Source organism: Peromyscus maniculatus, chromosome 6 (assembly GCF_049852395.1).
Source record: "Peromyscus maniculatus bairdii isolate BWxNUB_F1_BW_parent chromosome 6, HU_Pman_BW_mat_3.1, whole genome shotgun sequence".
Taxonomy (NCBI): Eukaryota; Metazoa; Chordata; class Mammalia; order Rodentia; family Cricetidae; genus Peromyscus; species Peromyscus maniculatus.
Window position 1 is genome coordinate 75,616,309 of NC_134857.1, and position 18,258 is coordinate 75,634,566.

The 18,258-nt window shown below is 48.0% G+C and overlaps 1 long non-coding RNA gene across 1 annotated transcript; it reads right to left on the reverse strand.

Moving 5' to 3' along the window:
* Window positions 1-5,639: 5,639 nt before the first annotated feature.
* Window positions 5,640-10,371, reverse strand: LOC121830232 (uncharacterized). Its single transcript, XR_006073337.2, has 3 exons — window positions 9,450-10,371; window positions 7,162-7,252; window positions 5,640-6,731 (listed from the first exon to the last, which is right to left on the reverse strand). It is a non-coding gene; the product is annotated as an uncharacterized LOC121830232 (long non-coding RNA).
* Window positions 10,372-18,258: the final 7,887 nt, after the last annotated feature.

Consider the following 18,258-nt stretch of genomic DNA (forward strand, 5'->3'; position numbering starts at 1 on the left):
GGAGGTTGTAATCCAAGTGTCACACGTGGAGGGATCTCTGTAAGTGTCAGCACATACTGAGGTGAGATTAGTCAGGGAGGATCACAGGATGGAGGGGGACATGACAGTCTTTATGTAGTGCATGCTCACTAAGAACTCACTGGCCGGCCCTGGCTGGCCCTGGTTGAGCTCCTAATCCTTTTGCTGTCTCTGTTTCCTGGTCCTGAGATTACAGGTGTTCACCTCCACTTCTGGATCAGGAAAATCCTTGCACCTAAGGTCTATTGCAGCTGGGGATGTCACTCAGTGGGTAGAGTGCTTGCCTAGCCCAGACCCTGGGTCTGATCTCAGAAGTCCAGTTCTCCCATGACTACACAGCAGGTTCAAGTTCAAGGAAGGCTTAGACTGCATGAGACCAGTCTTTTAAAAACGTTTTTCTAAATGGGATGTGATGGCAGAGTAGGAGCAGAGCTTATGCAGATGCAGACCTTAGACTGGGGAAATGTCACTCATAAAATGACTCAGAGATACTGCCTTCTGCAAACTAGAAACAATCCATACAAGGGCGAGGCAGAGATGGGAAGGAGGCAAGAGCGAGATCATCAATGGACCTTTGAACTTCATCCTGGAAGCAGGGAGAACCTGTCTAAAGATTTTGTGCCAGACGTGGCACACGCCTGTAATCCAGCACCCTGGAAGGAGAGCTGTAATTGTGAGACAGCCTTCGCTAGACATAGTGAGTGTCCAGACCAGCCTGGGGTGCAGAGACCTTCTCTCAAAAACCCAAACAACAAAATAAACGATGTTGAAATGGGCATGGGGGTTGAAACAATCACAGTTGCAGGGCCGGAGAGATGCTCAGTGTAATGGCACCGGCTGCTCTTGCAGAGGACCTGAGTTCAGTTCCCAGCACCCACGTCAGGCAGCTCACAACTGCCGTAACTTCTAGACCCAGGGATGTGTCTTCTCTGGCCTCCCAAGGCCACATACAGACATACACACCTACACATAATAAAAACCTTTTAAATAAAGAACACCTAAAAGTTGTTTTTAAGAGGCTAGCCTGGGCTACATAGTGAAACTGTTGAAGATACAGCTTACTTGGTAGAGTGGGAGTCTACAGAAAGCCTTAGATTCATTTTCCAGTACCATCTAAAGCCCTGTGTGGTGGCCCATGACGAGCATTTGGGAGGTAGACTCAGGATCACAAGTTCAAGGCTACGTAATATGTTCAAGATAGGCCTGGGATACATGAGACCCTATCTCAAAAAAAAAAAAAAAGAAAAGAAAAGAAAAAAAAATTGTAGCACCTAGGCATGGTGGTCCACATGTGGAATCCCAGGACTTTCAAAGGTGAGATAGAATGATAAAGAGTTAAAGCTTAGCCTGGGCTACATAGTAAGGGAGTTAAGGATGTAGCTCAATAGTGAGCACTTGGCTAATATGTACCAGCCCCTGGGTTTGATTCCGTGTGTGTGTGTGTGTGTGTGTGTGTGTGTGTGTGTGTGTGTGTGTGTACAGATTTCTTTTTCTTTCTCTTTTTTTTTGGGGGGGGTGGGGTTTCAAGACAGGCTTTCTCTGGAATAGCCCTGGCTGTCCTGGAACTCACTTTTTAGACCAAGCTAGCCTCAGACTCACAGAGATCCGCCTGCCCGCCTCCCAAGTGCTGAGATTAAAGGTGTGCAAACCACCACACCTGGCTTAGATTTCTATTTTTGTACGATCCTACTCAAAACTCTGAAAAATGCAGAAATAGCGATAGTATTTAAAGGGTAAACATGCAGGCCAGTGTGTGATGTACACCTGAAATCCAGCGCTCAGGAGACTGAGGAAGAACCATTGCTGCACATTTGAGGCCACTCTGATCTACAGTGAGTTCTAGGCCAACCTGGGCTAGAAAACCCTTTCTGTGCATCCATACATATGTACATACACACAATGTGTATCTTGACTTTCTGTACATCCATACATATGTACATACACACAATGTGGATCTGGAATTTACCATACAGTGTAGTTTGTTTGTTTGTTTTATTTTAATTTTTAATTACATGGGGTGAGCTTATGCATGTGAATGTAAATGCCAGTGATGGGGAGGGGTCAGATTCCCCGGAGCTGGGGTCACAGGCAGCCGGGAGCCTCCTGATATGGGTCCTGGGAACTCAAATCTTCTACAAGAATAGTATGTATTCCACTGAGCCAGCTCCTGTCTGGCTGTTTGGGGATGGCATCTTACATATAGCAAGCTGGCTTTGGATAGTAGCAATCCCTCACTCTGCCTTCCAAGGGTTATCAGCCTTCATTAAAACCCCTGGTAAATTTATACCTGAGGCACAAATTAGGGGACATTTAAGCTATTAAATACTTTCATAGCCAGCTCAAGTTGTTAAAACTGCTTTTTTGTTTATTTTAATTCATCTTATTTATTATTGTGGAGTGAATTTAGGCACACACATGTCATAGTATGTGTGTGGAGGTCAGCAAACAGCTTTCAGAAGTCACTCATTTCCTTCTGCCTTTCTGGGCTCAGGGCATCAAACTCAGGTCATCAGGCTTGGCAGCAAGCGCTCTTCCCATTGAGCCATCTTGCCAACCTAAGTTATTAAATGCTATTTTATTAATTTAATTATTTTTTTTGAGACTTCAAAAAACCTTTTGGGTTTTTTTGGCCTCAAACTTGCTGGCCTGGAACTCACTATGTAGACCAGGCTGGCCTCGAACTCACAGAGATCGGCCTGGCTCTGCCTTCCAAGTGCTGGGATTAAAGGTGTGCTCCACTGTGCCTGGCTTTTTCATGCTTTTTTAAAATTTATGTGCGTTTGTGTGTGCATAGCACATGCATTGCAGGGCCCAAAGAGGCTGGAAGATGGGGTTGGATCACCTGGAACTGGAGTTACAGGTGGTTGTGATCCATCGGGCGTTCCTGTTAGGAACTGAACTCAGGTCTTCCGGAAGAGCAGCAAATTCTCTTAATCACTGAGCCATCTCTCCAGCCCTTAAATGATTTTGAAAGTAATAAAGATGAGGTCAGGGACACCTTGGGCTGCCTGAGCCGCTGTCTCAAAAACAAGCAGTGACGATGAGCTGGTGTGGCGGCAACGGCTGTAATCTCAGGACTCGGGCGCTGAGGTAAGAGGCTAGTGAATTTACATAACGTGAACCACACAGTGAGCTGGGGTCAGGGTGACTCCACCTAAGGTATAGATACATTATTTATAGTCAAATTTAAAAGATGAAATAGTTAAGAGCATTTGCTGCTCCTGCAAAGGACTTGGGTTTAAAAGCATGCACTACCCACCATGTCCAGCTGCCTACACCATTCTTTCCTTAACTACCAAATCGTCCTGTACCGTCCGATTCCACATGCAGGAGGACCTCACCTCTACCAAACTACTGAAATTGGTCTTAGGAAAGCTAAGTTACAGATCCAGCAGATACTCAGTCCAGGAGGCTGGAGCAGGGAGATCTCAAACGGAAAGCCAGTCTGAACCACTCAGCAAGTTCGAAGCCTGCCTAGTATATATAGGAAAAAGGGGGTGGGGTAGACACTTGTGAAGGATCGCGTGGAAAGGATAAGTAGACACGGAAGCTCGGCCCGTGATGATAGTAACTCTAAACCTGGGCTCTGGAAGGAGAGAGTGGCTGTGAGCGCCAGGTGCATGTGTTCAGTTACACAACAGCCTGGCTGAGCAGACAGCTGCTGAGCTCGCTGTGTGCCTGCCTCTCCCGGATGCTCAGTTTTGTCTGGGTGGGAAGCCAGTTGAGTAAGACATTGGCTTTAAGGAGAGGGTGTGCCCCTCATCCTGTCTGGACTGACAGCAGTTCATGATTGGAGGTAGGCAACCGATGGCCATCCTTCCCTGGCCACCACTTTTCTTCATAAAGAAGGCTGTAGATTGGACCCAGGGCCTCACTTATCCAGGCAAGCACTCTACTACTGAGCTGACAACCTCCCGGCCCTGTGAAGTCAGATGTTCAAGGTACTAGTTGAATTGCCAAGCAAAAACTAGGTAAAAAGGACCAGAAGCCAGGGCCATGTGTGAGCAGCTGAGCCTACTCATGGAGGCCGTCTGAAAGGAACAACCAAGGGCTGGAACAGACTGCAGACGAGGAATGTGCACGAACACCACACAGCTCTCCCCGGCAGTGCTCAGCTGCCCGGGTGTAGCCGTGAAGCAGATTGTGTGGGGCCTGAGTCATCATCTGTGGACACATGGAGTGGACTGGCGAGAGAGCAGAGGGTAAAGGTCCTCATGACAGACGCTTAGCTCCTGATAGATAAGCCTAGAAGTGATGTCAGCAGGCTGAAGACCGAATGATTCAAAGGGGACGGAAGTGAGTGGCCTGGAAGCCCCTGACCTTGTCACCGGATGGCTGTTGGAATCCCGGACTTGGGAGTTGGATGAGCTGGGTGCCTGAGGTGCAGGAGACGTTCGGGTGGGGTGATTCAGTTCCTCAGGCCTGTCACGTAAGGCGGTGACGCTGAGGACTTGCATACCTGAGGTCTGTTCTGTCATTTTCTTTGTTTTGAGAAGGGGTGTCCTGAAGCTGAGTCTGGCCCGGGCCTCCGTAAATGGGTTCTGACCTTGAATGTCTCCTCACCGCCCCCACTCCCACCCCCCCTGAGACATAGGCTTCCAACCACAGCACTTTTGTTGGTGATAGTTCTCCAAGGAGACCATTAAAATGCTTCATCAGGTTGGGCGGTGGTTCCCAGCACTCGGGAAGCAGAAGCAGGCAGATCTTTGTGAGTTTGAGACCAGCCTGGTCTACAGAGTGAGTTCCAGGAAAGGCGCAAAGCTACACAGAGAAACCCTGTCTCAAAAAAAAAAAAAAAAAAATGCTTAATCAGGGGCTGGAGAGATGCTCAGCAGTTGAGAACACTGGCTGCTCTTCCCGAGGACCCGAGTTCACTTCCCAGCAGCCACATTGCAGATCACAACTGTCTGTAACTCCAGTTCTAGGAGATCCGACACCTTCACACAGACGTGCATGTGGGCAAAACACCAGTGAACATGGAATAAATAAATAAATAAATCATTTAAAAAATGCCTAACTAATACAGACTTTTTTTTTCCAGACAGGGTTTCTCTGTGTAACAGCCATGGCTGTCCTAGAACTCACTCTGTAGACTAGGCTGGCCTGGAACTCACAGAGATCCACCTGCCTCCACCTCTGGAGTACTGGGGTTAAAGGTGTGCGCCACTGCCCCCCAACCTAGTACAGACACTTTTAAAAAGAAGAGTTAATGGACTGGAGAGAGAGCTCTGGCAAAGACCCAGGTTCGGTTCCCAGCATGCACGTGGAAGCTCACAACTGTCTGTGACTCCAGTTCTAGGGGATCTGACATTATCCTCCGGCCTTTGCAGGCACCAGGCACATGTGGTGCTCAGACAGACATGTAAACACACACATAAAATAATATTTTTTTAAAAGGTAAAATATTCGTAGATACATCTAAAAAGGAAAAAAAAAACCTACATCTACCTGATAGTCATTGGCCAGATCGTCATCTGGGTTGTTGAGTAGTTTTCAAGGTAGAATCTCACTACATTGTTCTTATTAATATATATTAATGGTATGCAATGATTTTGTTATGACACTTTATACATATATGTTAATTCTGAATTTGAGAGAGAGAAACCAGTCCACAATTTTGAGCCAAATTTGAAGCAAGCTTTAATTAAATACTGGCCAGGTTGATGGACTCTGGCCAGGACTATCCCTGGATTCCCAGGGAATGGCCACAGGTCACGTTTTGCAGGGGCATAAAAGGACAAACCTCACAATTCACCACATTTCCCATGGGGCAAGCATGCATCCTGATGCACAATTTCCTGCCTGTGTATCTCTCACCTGCATGTGGTCGATCACATTCGGTGGTATAGCTGGTTCAGGCAGTCTTGTTTAGGGGAGTAAAACATGTGGCTTGTTATTTCCCAAGGACTGCAGCTCCCAGCATTCCAGGAAGTTATTTTGTCCTTGGGCAAGTGGGACTTGCAGGTTAACTTTAGCTCTGATGCAACTTTTGGTTATCATATTCACCCCATTGCATCCCTCTTCCCCTCATCCTCATCATTTCACTGATCCTGAGCAGCTTAATTAGAGATGCTTTTCTTTTTACTTTTTATTTTGTTCTTGTTGAGACAGGGTGTCCTACAGCCCAGGCTAGTCCATGTATCTGAGAATGGTCTTGATCTCCTGCCTCTCCCTCCTAAGTGATGATAGACGTAAGTAAGCCAAATCACGGGGGTTTATGTGATGCTAGGCCTTGGACCTGGGGCTGCATGCTTGCACCCTTAACTGAGTCTGCCTCCGGACACAAATGTACTTTTTACAAAGGGAAAATTAAAGAATCTAATTTAGAAACAATGAAGGGACTTGGAGAACTGAGTCAGTGGGATACTGTGTGAGCCTGGGGAGGAACGGATGAAGCTGGGGTCTGTCCTAGTGTAGGACAGGACCGAACGTGTAGAGGAGCTTCTGATGGAACCACCTCTGAAGCAGGAAGGGCGGTGTGCAAATGTCCAGGTGCGGAGGGCTACCTCGGCAGCAGAGCCTTTTCCTAGGAAGGCCTGAGTCCAAGCGCCAGGGTTTCAATAAATAAGAGGGTGTTGGAAGAGCCACAGGATGGCACAGGGTGGCACAGGGTGGCACGCTCCTGTCATCCAGATGAGGTAGAAGGGTCAGCAGTTCAGGGTCATCTTTAGCCACCTGTGAGGTTCCAGTCATCTGGGTCACATGAAACCCATCTAAAAAGACAAAACCAGAGTGGAAATCCAAGTGACCAGGCCAGAGCTTACGGGGACAGGAACAGACTGAGCCATGAATTAGCCTAAATTTCCCCAAATTTGTAAGACCGTCTCCAGCAGAAAGAGAAACAGAAGAGAAGCCCGCTTGGGGAAAGTCCTGGACACCGGGGAACTGAACCCCTGAACCCTGACAGAGTAAAGCTGCAACTTCCTCCTGCTGGAGCCACTGATGATGACCTCGGCCCCACCCACATGAGAATCCTAGACCTCACTGACAGCCTTTGCCACCCTTTGCCCACTGTGCACAACAACAAGCTCTCATTGGGTGCTGTGGTGAGTGTGACACACACACACACACACACACACACACACACACACACACACACACACCACTACTACAACAGCTGAGGCAGGAGTTGGGGGAACTCACCAAAGTCGTTTCCGTGCTGGCCACAGAGCTCCTTGGTGGTTGCCTCTTAGCGTGCTGAGTGGTGACGTTAAGTCCCACCTCTAAGAAGATGCTGGAAAAAAAGAAGACAGACTAGAAGCTTGGGGAAATAAAAAAAAGACAAAAAAACTTTAGCCCAAGCAAAACAAAGGGGAGAGAACTTTTATTCAGTATTCAACAAACACAAAATTATTTTATTTATTTATTTATTTATTTATTTATTTATTTATTTATTTATTTATTTATTTATTTTAGGCGTACTGATTTTGTGTGTGTAAGTGTTTTGCCTGCAGGTGTGTATGAGTACCACACGTGTGTGTGCCTGGTGCCTGAGGAGTCAGATTGTGACCCACCATGTGAGTGCTGGCAACCAAACCTGAGTTCTCCATGAGAACAAGTCCTATCAGCTGAGCTATTATCTCTCCAGCTCCGAACACTTGATCCTTTTGTGGTTGGTTTTTTAAAAATGATTTATTTATTTTTATTTTATGTGCATTGGTATTTTGCCTGCATGTATATCTTGTGAGAGTGTCAGATCTTGGAGTTACAGACAGTTGTGAGCTGCCATGTGGGTGCTGGGAATTGAACCCGGGTCCTCTGGAAGAGCAGCCAGTGCTCTTAACCACTGAGCCATCTCTCCAGGTCCCAAACACTAAACGATTTTGTGTGGCTTTGAAAGTCCTTATAATTATAGGTTCTTCTCGCCCTAGGTTTGGTGTCTGGCTAAATACTAACATGCAATTTTGTGTCTCAAGTGACTGTGTTCTATATTCTTGGTGGCTTTGGTTTTTAGATAGGGTATCTTGTAGCTCAGACTGGCCCCAATTCCCCAAGTAGCTAAAGATGACCTTGAACTCCTAGAGTTAGAACAGGAGGCTGTAGCTTTAGGCCAGTCTCCGGCCTGAACCAGGGCTTGCTTCCCACAGCTGTCTCTGGGGCAGGGAATTAAGAAGCAGTCCTGGGAGGAGCCAGCCTCTTGATTTATGACCCTTTGTCATATCTGCTGTGCTGAACTAAATCACGTGAGGTAGAACTTCCCACCACTCCTAAAAGGTTTAAAAAGCTCAGGTCTGTCCTTTGTTCTGGGGATTTTGGTTTGGAGACACTTTAGGGGGTTTTGCTTAGGGAGGTACTCTGGAAGCCTCTCTCTGAAGAGGTCCTCTGTCCTCTTCCATCCCCATGCTAACCCCTCATGGTGGTGTGCTCGCTCTCTCTCTCCCTCTCTCTATTTCTCTCTCCCTCTCTCTCCCTCCTTCCCTCCTTCTCTCTCCCCCCCCCTCTCTCCCTTTCTCCCTCCCTCCCTCCTCCTCTCTCTCCCCTATCTCTCATTCTCACTTTTTTTTTCTTTCTGAGACAGAATCCTGGCTGGCCTGGAACTTGCTCTGTAGACCAGGCTGACCCATGTAGACCAGGCTAGCCTATGTAGACCCACCAACTTCTGCCTCGCCATGCTTGGATTAAAATCATGTACCACTGTGCCAAGCCTTCATTCTCACTCTTTTTTATTTATTATTTGAGAATTTCATACAATATATCTTAGTCCCGTTCAGCCCACCTCCCTCCCCTAACTCCTCCCGGGTCCACGTCCTTGTTATTTACTTCTTATTGTTGTGTTGTGTGGGTGTGGGTGTTTTGTCTATGTGTCTGCGCACCATCTGTGTGCCTGGTATCAACAGACGCCACAAGAGGATATCAGAACTCCTAAAACTGGAGCTAGATGTGGGTGCTGAGAATCAAACCCAGGTCCTCTGGAAGAGCAGCAAGAACCACCTCTGCATCCCCTTTCTTATTTTTTAATGACCTGTCAACTCTACTTTGTGCCGTCCAGTTATGCCTGGTGCGGGGCCATCCACGAGAGCATGGTCAGCCCACCAGGGGCACTTACAGAAAACTGTCACTCCCCCGACACACCCCAGAAGCCATCAGTTTTCCATGCAGCTCTTCGTTCAGGGGTGGGGCCTACAAACGCCTTCCCACTCCTTGCCAGGTTATTAACTGGCTTGACCTTATGAAGGCAAGCACGTCTGCTGTGCGTCCGTCCGTGAGAGCAGCGGGCCTGTCCACAGGACAGCATTCTGCTCTGGTCCTCCCTGACCTGTGACTCATACTCTCTTCCCCTAAGCCTTGGGAGGGGGTGTGATGTAGATGTCCCGTTTGTGGCTGGTAACGCCACGGTCACTTACTGCCTACACTTGGGCCACCTGTGAGTTTGTGTGTTAACCACCGTCCAGCACCCAGAGGTGTCCGAGGAGCTTGAGGGCTGCACTCACCTGTGGGTTAAAGGCAGGACTCGGAAGAGCAGTTTGACACTCTGTCCGTTTAGCGGAATAACAGTCCTGGGTTCACCCTGGGGCATAGGTTCTTGGGCAAGTTTATAGTACCAGGCCCGAGTTCCTCGTGTGAAGGAGGCCTTCGGTCCAGTCAGAAAGCCGTGGGTTGGCTACCCGAGTTCCTCATGTGAAGGAGGCCTTCGGTCCAGTCAGAGAGCCGTGGGTTGGCTACCCCGTGACGCCCATGCCACTGTCATGCCCACCTTGCCACACTTGTCTTCATTGCCGTCCACAAGGGTCACTGCTGGGTACGGCTGTTGACTCTCTTCCCCAAAAGCCTGAATATGCTAATGCTAGTAAATATATGTTTTTTAAAAAGACCTAAAGGCCCATAAATAACTGTTTCTGATCTTGCAAACAGTAGCCTTCCACATGGCCCCAGGGTCTAAACAAAAGGCGCTTGTCGTGGAAATGCCACATGTCGCTCACTCCCGTTTGAAAACCTCCAATGGCAAAAGTGTGAGCTCTCCGAGAAGGATGCTGGCTGTCAATCATGGCGCGACAGCACTGGCCTTCCAAGCAAGACTGGATTCTGGGTTCCACCTGGGAGCATGAGATGGAAAGGTGATCAACTGTCCATAGGAATGGATGTTTGTGTGGTCCAGCTGCGTGCTCCTGAGCATACACTCCAGGCTGGCATCCCAGACACCTGCACAACCATGTACTGCCGCGCTAATCACAACAGCCAGGGGATGGGAACAGCCCAGGTGAATGCATAAAGAATGGAGTGTAGCCGGGCAGTGATGGCGCACGCCTTTAATCCCAGCACTCAGGAGGCAGAGGCAGGTGGATCTCTGTGAGTTCGAGGCCAGCCTGGTCTACAGAGTGAGATCCAGGACAGGCTCTAAAACTACACAGAGAAACCCTGTCTCTGAAAAGAAGAAGAAGAAGAAGAGGAGGAGGAGGAGGAGGAGGAGGAGGAGGAAGAAGAAGAAGAAGAGTACAGTGTATATACATATAGTGGAGTTGATTCAGCCATAAGCAAGAATGAAATCATGCCAAGAAATACAAATACTACATTTTCTCTCGTAATCAAAATCTAAACCGCACATGCATATTTGATGTGAAAGTAGAAGGGAACTATTGGAGAAGAGGAAGGGGCCAGCAGGAGAGAGGAGGGGGAAATGTATGCAAAATACATGCATAACATACATATATGAAAATCCCATAATGAAACCCAGTGTATTGTGCAATGAATCTATGCTAATCATTTTATTTTATTATTTATTTTTATTTTGTTTTTTTGAGACAGGTTTCTCTGTGCTAATCATTTTAAAAGTAGAAAAAAAAATGGACTTTTTTTTTTTTTTTTCAGGCAGGGTCTCATGTATTCTTGTCTGGCCTAGAACTCACTATGTAGCCAGGATAGCCTTAGATGTCTGATCCACCTGCCTCTGCTCCTCAAGGACTAGGATTACAGGTATGGAGCACTATACCAAATGTATACGGCACTTGGACAAAACTCAGGGTTTGTGCATGCCAGGCCAGCTAGAGTCGCAGCCTCTATTAGATTATTAAATCTATTAAATTTATTAAAATCTAACCTATTAGATTTTATTAGAAGATGAAGATTTAGCTGGGAAAAACCGAGATGAATAGAATTTACACACTACATCAATTTTTCTCAGCTCATTCCTGGATCCCTCCTTGGATCACACACTCAGCATCCTTTTGTGTATTTGGTTTTTTTTTTTTTTTTTTTTGGTTTTTCGAGACAGGGTTTCTCTGTGTAGCTTTGCGCCTTTCCTGGAACTCACTTGGTAGCCCAGGCTGGCCTCGAACTCACAAAGATCCGCCTGCCTCTGCCTCCCGAGTGCTGGGATTAAAGGCGTGCGCCACCACCGCCCGGCCCTTTTGTGTATTTGAAACAAAATTTCAATATTAGCTCAGGCTGGCCTGGAACTTCCTGTCCTCCCGCCTCGGCCTCCTGAATGCTGGGAGGATCATGTCTATGCATCACTAGACAGAGTGCATTATTTTCAAAATAGCATTTACTTTTAAAATTACTTTTCATCTTTATGCATTTGTTTGTAGGGGGGGCACATTCATGTGCATGCTGATGCCCTCGGAAGCACGAAGAGGGCCAGGTACAGGCTGTTCTGAGTCACCTGACAGATGTGCTGGGAACTGGGATTGTGTCCTCTGGAAGAGCAGCGAGCGCTCTGAACAGCTGAGCCACGTCTCCAGCCCCTACAACAAAACTGTATTACATTTATGGTGTGTGTCTGTGTGTGTGTGTGTGTGCGCGCGCGCGCGCGCGCGCGTGCATGTGCGCGTGTGCATGTGTGTGTGTGTGTGCGTGTGCGTGTGCGTGTGTGTGTGTGTGTGTGTGTGTGTGTGTGTGTGTGTGTGTGCTCCCTCCACCATGGTCAGTCCCAGAGGCTTCAAGCTTCGGGCTTGAAAAGGCTCCAGTCTTCAAGCTGGATGGAGGTGACCTTACCCTGGGCTAAGCTGACCTACAGGACTTCAGACGTCAAAGTAGGGCGTGGTACTGCACACCTGTAATCCAGCACTTGGGAGGTGTGAGCAGGAAGCTCAGGAGCCATCCTTGGCTACAGGGGGTCTGAAACCAGCCTGGGCTACATGAAACCCTGGAGAGGAAGAGAATGCAAACATCAGCAGACCTAGGAGGGAGATTTTTTTTTTTTTTTTTTTTTGGCCGAGACAAGCTGTGACTAGTCACCCCATGTGAATACTAACTGAGCTGGGTAAAGGAAAGTCCTGGGGATACTCAATTGTCATGAGTCTTACTTGACATTAAGGGTCATGTCAAAATGCTTTTTATGATTAGGAAAATCTGAGTCATTGTCCAGCTTCCTCTATTGGATTTCTGAGTCACTTCCTCTTCTATTGACCCAAAACTTACAAGAAATACCCACGATGGGTGTGGTGGAACATGGCTGTAGGGGCAGCTTCTTAGAAGCCGGAGGCAGGGGAATGACTGGAACCCAGTGTGAGGTCGGCCCGGGCACCACAGTGAGATCTGAGAGGAGACCAGGGGAGGGGAGGGGAGGGAAGGGGAGGGGAGGGGAGAGCAGAAGGGGAGCTCCTGGGGGCTCAGTAACAGTGCTTGCCTGGCGTGCATGAGTCCCAAGGCTCAGTGCCACAGCCAGGGAGTGCAGAGGCTGGGTCTCAGTTGGTGAAGTGCCTCCCTAGCATACAGAAAGAAAGCCCTACATGCAACTGTATACACTGGTGGTGGTGCATGACTATAATCTCTGAACTCAGAAGTTTAGCTACGTTGTGAGTTCTAGGCCTACCTGGACTATTGAGACTCTGCCTAATAAAATAAAAGAGAGAAAAAGGAATGTCAAAAGTACAGGATTTGGAGAATTTGGGAACTAGGAGGGCACTAGAGATCGGTTTCTGTGTGGTCACTACAGATGATGTAAACAAGGTTAGGACATCACTCCACTTTCGAGGCTGTGTGGCCCCTGTCACGTAGCTCCTCCTAACCAGAGCCTCTCCCCTACAACAGCTGACTTTTTAAAAAGATTTTTATTATTTTAATTATGTGTATGTATGTGTGGAGGGATGTGCACACAAGTGCAGGTACCCTTGGAGGCCAGCAGAGGGCATCGGATCCCACGAGCTTGAGTTGCAGGTGGTTGGGAGACACCAGACGTCCATGCTCCGAACCCAACTCAAGTCCTCCGGGTAGAGCAGGAAGTACTCTTAACCAGAGTTAGCTCTCCACCCCTGCCTGCCTGACTGATTTTTGGTTTTGGGGACAGGATCTTGCCCTGGCCTTTCAGCAGCCTTCCTGCCTCAGCTTCCAGGTGCTGGAATCACAGGTGTCCACCACTGTACCCCAGCTCTGAGTGAGTGGATCCAAGGCAAAGGTGGACCCCATTCGATTATTGTTTTGTGCTGGGAACTGACTCCAGAATTCCTCACTTGACCACACGCTGTATCCCAGGCTCCAGTGTGGACTATTTTATTAGAAGTAAACTACACACTACTCAAAATGCTGTAGCAGGAGGATCACAAGGTCAGCTTAGGGGTCCTATCTTAAAAAAAAAAAAAAAAAAAAAGACAAAGAGGGGGAGAAAGAAAAGACACCACACAGGGAGCATCTCTTACTGAGCCCAGCTGGGGTTTGTCGGTCTTTTGAACAACTTTTGTTCTGAGGACTGCCCTGTGCCTTTTAAGGTGTTTACTAACATTACTAGCCAAGTGTGACGGCTCACACCTGTAACCTCAGTACTCTGGAGGCAGAGGCAGGAGGATTGCCAGTTTGAGGTTAGCCTAGACTACCATAGTACCGAGCCGGCCAGGGCTACAGGACAAGAGCCTATCTCAAGAAAGGGGAGAACCACAAAACTTACCAAGCATTGTCAAATGCCCCTTGGAGTCCGCCTGAGAGAACTCCCGTACTGGTTTGTGAAGGGCGGCCTGGTCTCCCACTGCTCTGGGCCCGCCTCTCTTCCAACTTCCCCAGGGGCTACCCCACCCTCAGATGGGAATGTCCTGAGGCTTGGGAAATGTCTTCCTGGTCCAGAGCACTGACTGCTCTGCTAGAGGATCAGGGGTTAATCCCCAGCGCCCACATGGCAGCTCATCTGTGACTCTAGTCCCAGGGGACACAGTGCCCTTTCCTGGCCGCTGTGGCGCACACTTCCAGACAAACACCCTTACAGAGGAAAACAGTGAGATGGAAGTCTCCCCTCTGCCTCCCCTCAGTGGGTGGCCCCGAAAGTGGCACCTGGGGTGAAAATGGGAAGCCGCAGCTTCTGCCCTTCCTCTCGCTCATGACGGGGATCCCCCAATTGGATAAAAGTTTACATAATTGGTAAAAATAACACAAAATATTTGCAAAGCTTAGCTTACCTGTGAGTGCCATAAATCAAGATCAGGGGTTGAATCCCTTCTGGGCCGGGGTACGTAGGTCAGAGGTCAGCAAACAGTGCTTGCTTAAGCCAGGAGCCGACCTGTGAGCCCGCAGTCAGGACACAGAAGAAGGATGACCAGAAGTTCAAGGCTGCTTAGACTACATGAGACGCCATCTCCCCACTCCCACCCCCCAACCCCCACCCCGAAAAAAGTCAAAGAATGAAAGGGTGTCTTCCTGAGGCCCTGGGTTTGATTCTCCTCAGAACCAGCAAATTAAAAACAAAGCCCTTGCTGTGGCACACTCCTTTAATCCCAGCACTCTAAGGCTGAGGCAGAGGCAGGAGGATCTCTGTTAGTTCGAGGCCAGCCTGGCCTACAGAGCCAGTTCCAGGACAGCCAGGGCTTTGTAGAGAGACCCTGTCTCAAAATAAATAAACACAAAACAAACAAAAAAAGTCTCTCTCTTACCACCAGAGGCAGTAAGGATAGACCAAGGAAACTGCTTAGATTGGGAAGTTATATGGCGATATATATGTAGATATCTTTTTCTTTCTTTTTGAGATGATGTGTCACCGTGCCCAGCAAGATTTTTGTTTTGTTTTGTTTTGTTGTTGAGATAGGATCTTACTTTGAAGCCCTGGTAAGCCTCAGACTCACAAAGATCCACCTGCCCTGTCTCCCAAGTACCAGGATTAAAGGTACCCATGCAGGGCTCCTGCAAAGTATGTTAATGAAGGTCTAAGCCTGAGGGTCTAGAGAGGAAGAAAATCACCTGGAGAAAGTGAGGCACGCAGGGAGCACAAACTTACGCTCCTCTGAGGAGCAAACACTGGTTTTCCGTCACGTCTTCCTCGACTCGGGGACCACGTACTTGCCCTAGCCTTATTTAGGTCCTTGGCCACACTTAAGCAATTCAAGCTGTGTAGTCATAGGAAGACAGGAAACAGATGGTTGCTATAGAAACTTGTCTAAATACACACTGAAACATGCACCAGGCTGAAGAGCAGTTTTGGTTTTTGCTTGGACTTAATTTTTTCCCCTCTTAATTTGCTATTTTTCTGTCTCGTCTCACTTTTTTTGTTGTTGTTTTGTTTTTTGGGTTTTTGCTTTGTTTTGTTTTGTTTTGTTTTTGAGAGTTTCTCTATTTAGCACTGGCTGTCCTGGATCTGGCTCTGTAGCCCAGGCTGGCCTCAAACCCAGAGATCCACCTGCCTCTGCCTCCTGAGTGCTGGGATTAGAGGTGTGTGCCACCAACACCTGGCTTTTATTCACATTTTTATGCTTTGCACTCCTGCTTCCCAGTGCTGGTTCCCAACTTGCTAGCTCTGATCTGAAGCACCTCTTTTCCTTCGGGAATTCATAGTTTCAGCAGAATTACTGGGGGTGGGGTGGGGGAACAAGATGAGTGACAGCGAAGTATAATGAGATACATCTATGGAAACAACAAATCCATTACTTTGCATGCTAATTAAAAAACAACATTTGGAAGCTGGGGTGGTAGCACACACCTTTCATCCTAGCACTTGAGAGGCAGAAGCAGGTGGATCTCTGCGAGTTCTAGGACAATCAGAGCTATATAGAGAGACTCTGTCTCAAAAAGCCTTGGGCTAGCTACGGCTGCACCTTTAATCCCAGCACCACAGAGGCAGTCTGCACAACAAGCCTCAGGCCAGCCAAGACTGTAGAGTGAATCCTGTTTTGTTTTGTTTTATTTAAAAAAAACAAAAACATTAATTAGCCAATAGTTGTGGTGCACACTTTTAATCTCAGCACTCCAGAGGCAGAGGCAGGAGGATCTCTGTGAGTTGGAGACCACAAAGGGAGTTCCAGTCCAGCCAGGGCTACACAGTGAGGCCCTGACTCACAAAGCAACCGTTAGGGAAGTAGGAAGCCTTCCCTAACAGTGGTTTTGACTTTGGAAGCCTCTGACGAATGTAATTCACAGCCATTCTCTGGGGATCCAGATGGGCCTGGCCAGTGTCCATCGTCCTGGCCACTATTTACTATAGTTTGCTTCAGCTTTGGCTAAAAAACAAAAACATCAGCTACCTGGACATGGTGACTTACTTATCCCTGCAGTCCCAGCCCTCAGAGGTAGAGGCAAAGGATCATAGATTAAGGTCCAGGCAGCGAGATCTCTTGGCACGCAGAGGCACTTGCTGCCAAGCCTGAGGATGTGAGTTTGATCCCCAGGCCCCCAGGGTGGATAAGGACTCCCAGATGGCATCCTCAGAGCACACACACTCAGTGGTGCACTCACTCACTCCTGCACACACGTGAATAAAAGAGACTAATGTGGGGACATCCTGAGCTACATAGTGAATTCGAGGCTAGTTCGGGCTAAATGATCTTGTCTGAAATTAGTCATACTATCATATCACACTTGCCTGCCTGTGGAGGAGGCCGGAGGGAGCAGCATTCTGCTGGGTTTGGGCCTTTGCACCGCACAAACGCTATTCAGGGGGCCGGCTGTGCGCACAGCATGCAGGGTCTGTGTGGCGTCTATGGAAGGTTTTTAGAAACACTTCTGTAGTTTCTTTCTTTGGGGGTGGGGTGAGCAGGGATGTTTGTCCCTGCTGACAGGGTCCCACGCAGGCTGACAGGGTCCCACGCAGGCTAGGCTGGTCATAAACTGGGTGACCTGGAGCTTCTGATCCTGGTGTCTCCATCTCACCAGTCCTGGGATTACAGGCAGAAGCCTCCATACCTCATCTATGGAATACTACAGGTCAAACCCAGGGCTTCCTGGATGCTAAGTGAGCACACCACCTGGTGAACTGCACCTCAGCCCAGCCTTGTATTTCATGATCCCAGATGACAGTCTTTTATTTAGTTATTTTTATTTGATGTGCATTGATGTTTTTGCTTGCATGTATGTCAGGGTGAGGGTGTTGGATCCCCTGCAACTGGAGTTACAGACAGCTGTGAGCTGACATGTGAGTGCTGGGAATTGAACCCAGGTCCTCTGGAAGAGCAGCCAGTGCTCTTAACCGCTGAGCCATCTCTCCAGCTGCCCTCTCCCCCCAGATGATAGTCTTAACCACCCCAGAAGTAGGTAAGATTTTCTCTTCTTCAATTTGATGCCCAGTGTATGACTTGGCCTGTAAAGCATATGGACACCAGACAGGGAACAGGGAAGGATGGGAGGCAGACTTGATAAGGGAGACTATGTATTACATGTAAAGTGTTCACCTGGAGCCAGTGGAGTGGCTTAGCATGTACAAGCGCTTGCTGCCAAGACTAACAACCTGGGTTTGAGCCCTGGGACCCACATGGTAGCCGTGGAGAACCACGGTCCACAAGTTCTCCTCTGTGCACAGCCCCCATACATTTATACATAGTGTAATAAGCTTTTAAAAGTTAAACTGGCTCTTTTAGCTGTGGTACCAAGACATACAGATATGAATTCCAGTGGGAAACATTAACAGCAATGAAGATTTTTTTTTAAGACATTGTCAAGGACTAGTTTCATGAGGCTGGAGAGATGGTTCAGTGGTTAAGAGCACTGGCTGCTTTTCCAGAGGACCTGAGTTCAATTCCCAGCACCTATATGGTGGCTCATAACCATCTCTATTGGGATCTGATGCTCTTCTCTGGCATAAAGGCATACATACAGATAGAGCACTCATATACATAAAATAAATAAATCTTAAAAAAGATAAAAAAAAAAAAAAGAAGAAGAACTAGTTCCATAACTCCTGAACCCTTTCATCCATTTCAGGGGTAGAAAAAGTAACTTCCTTTTTGTTTTTTCTCTGAGACAGCATCTCATTCTGTGTCCAGGCTGGCGTGGAACTCACAGTGTAGCCCAGACTGGCCTTGAACGTTCCATGATTCTCTTGCTCCAGCCTGCTGAGTGCTGAGATTATAGACAGGCCACCAAGCTTGGGTCTTGTGTTACAAGCTTGTAACACCG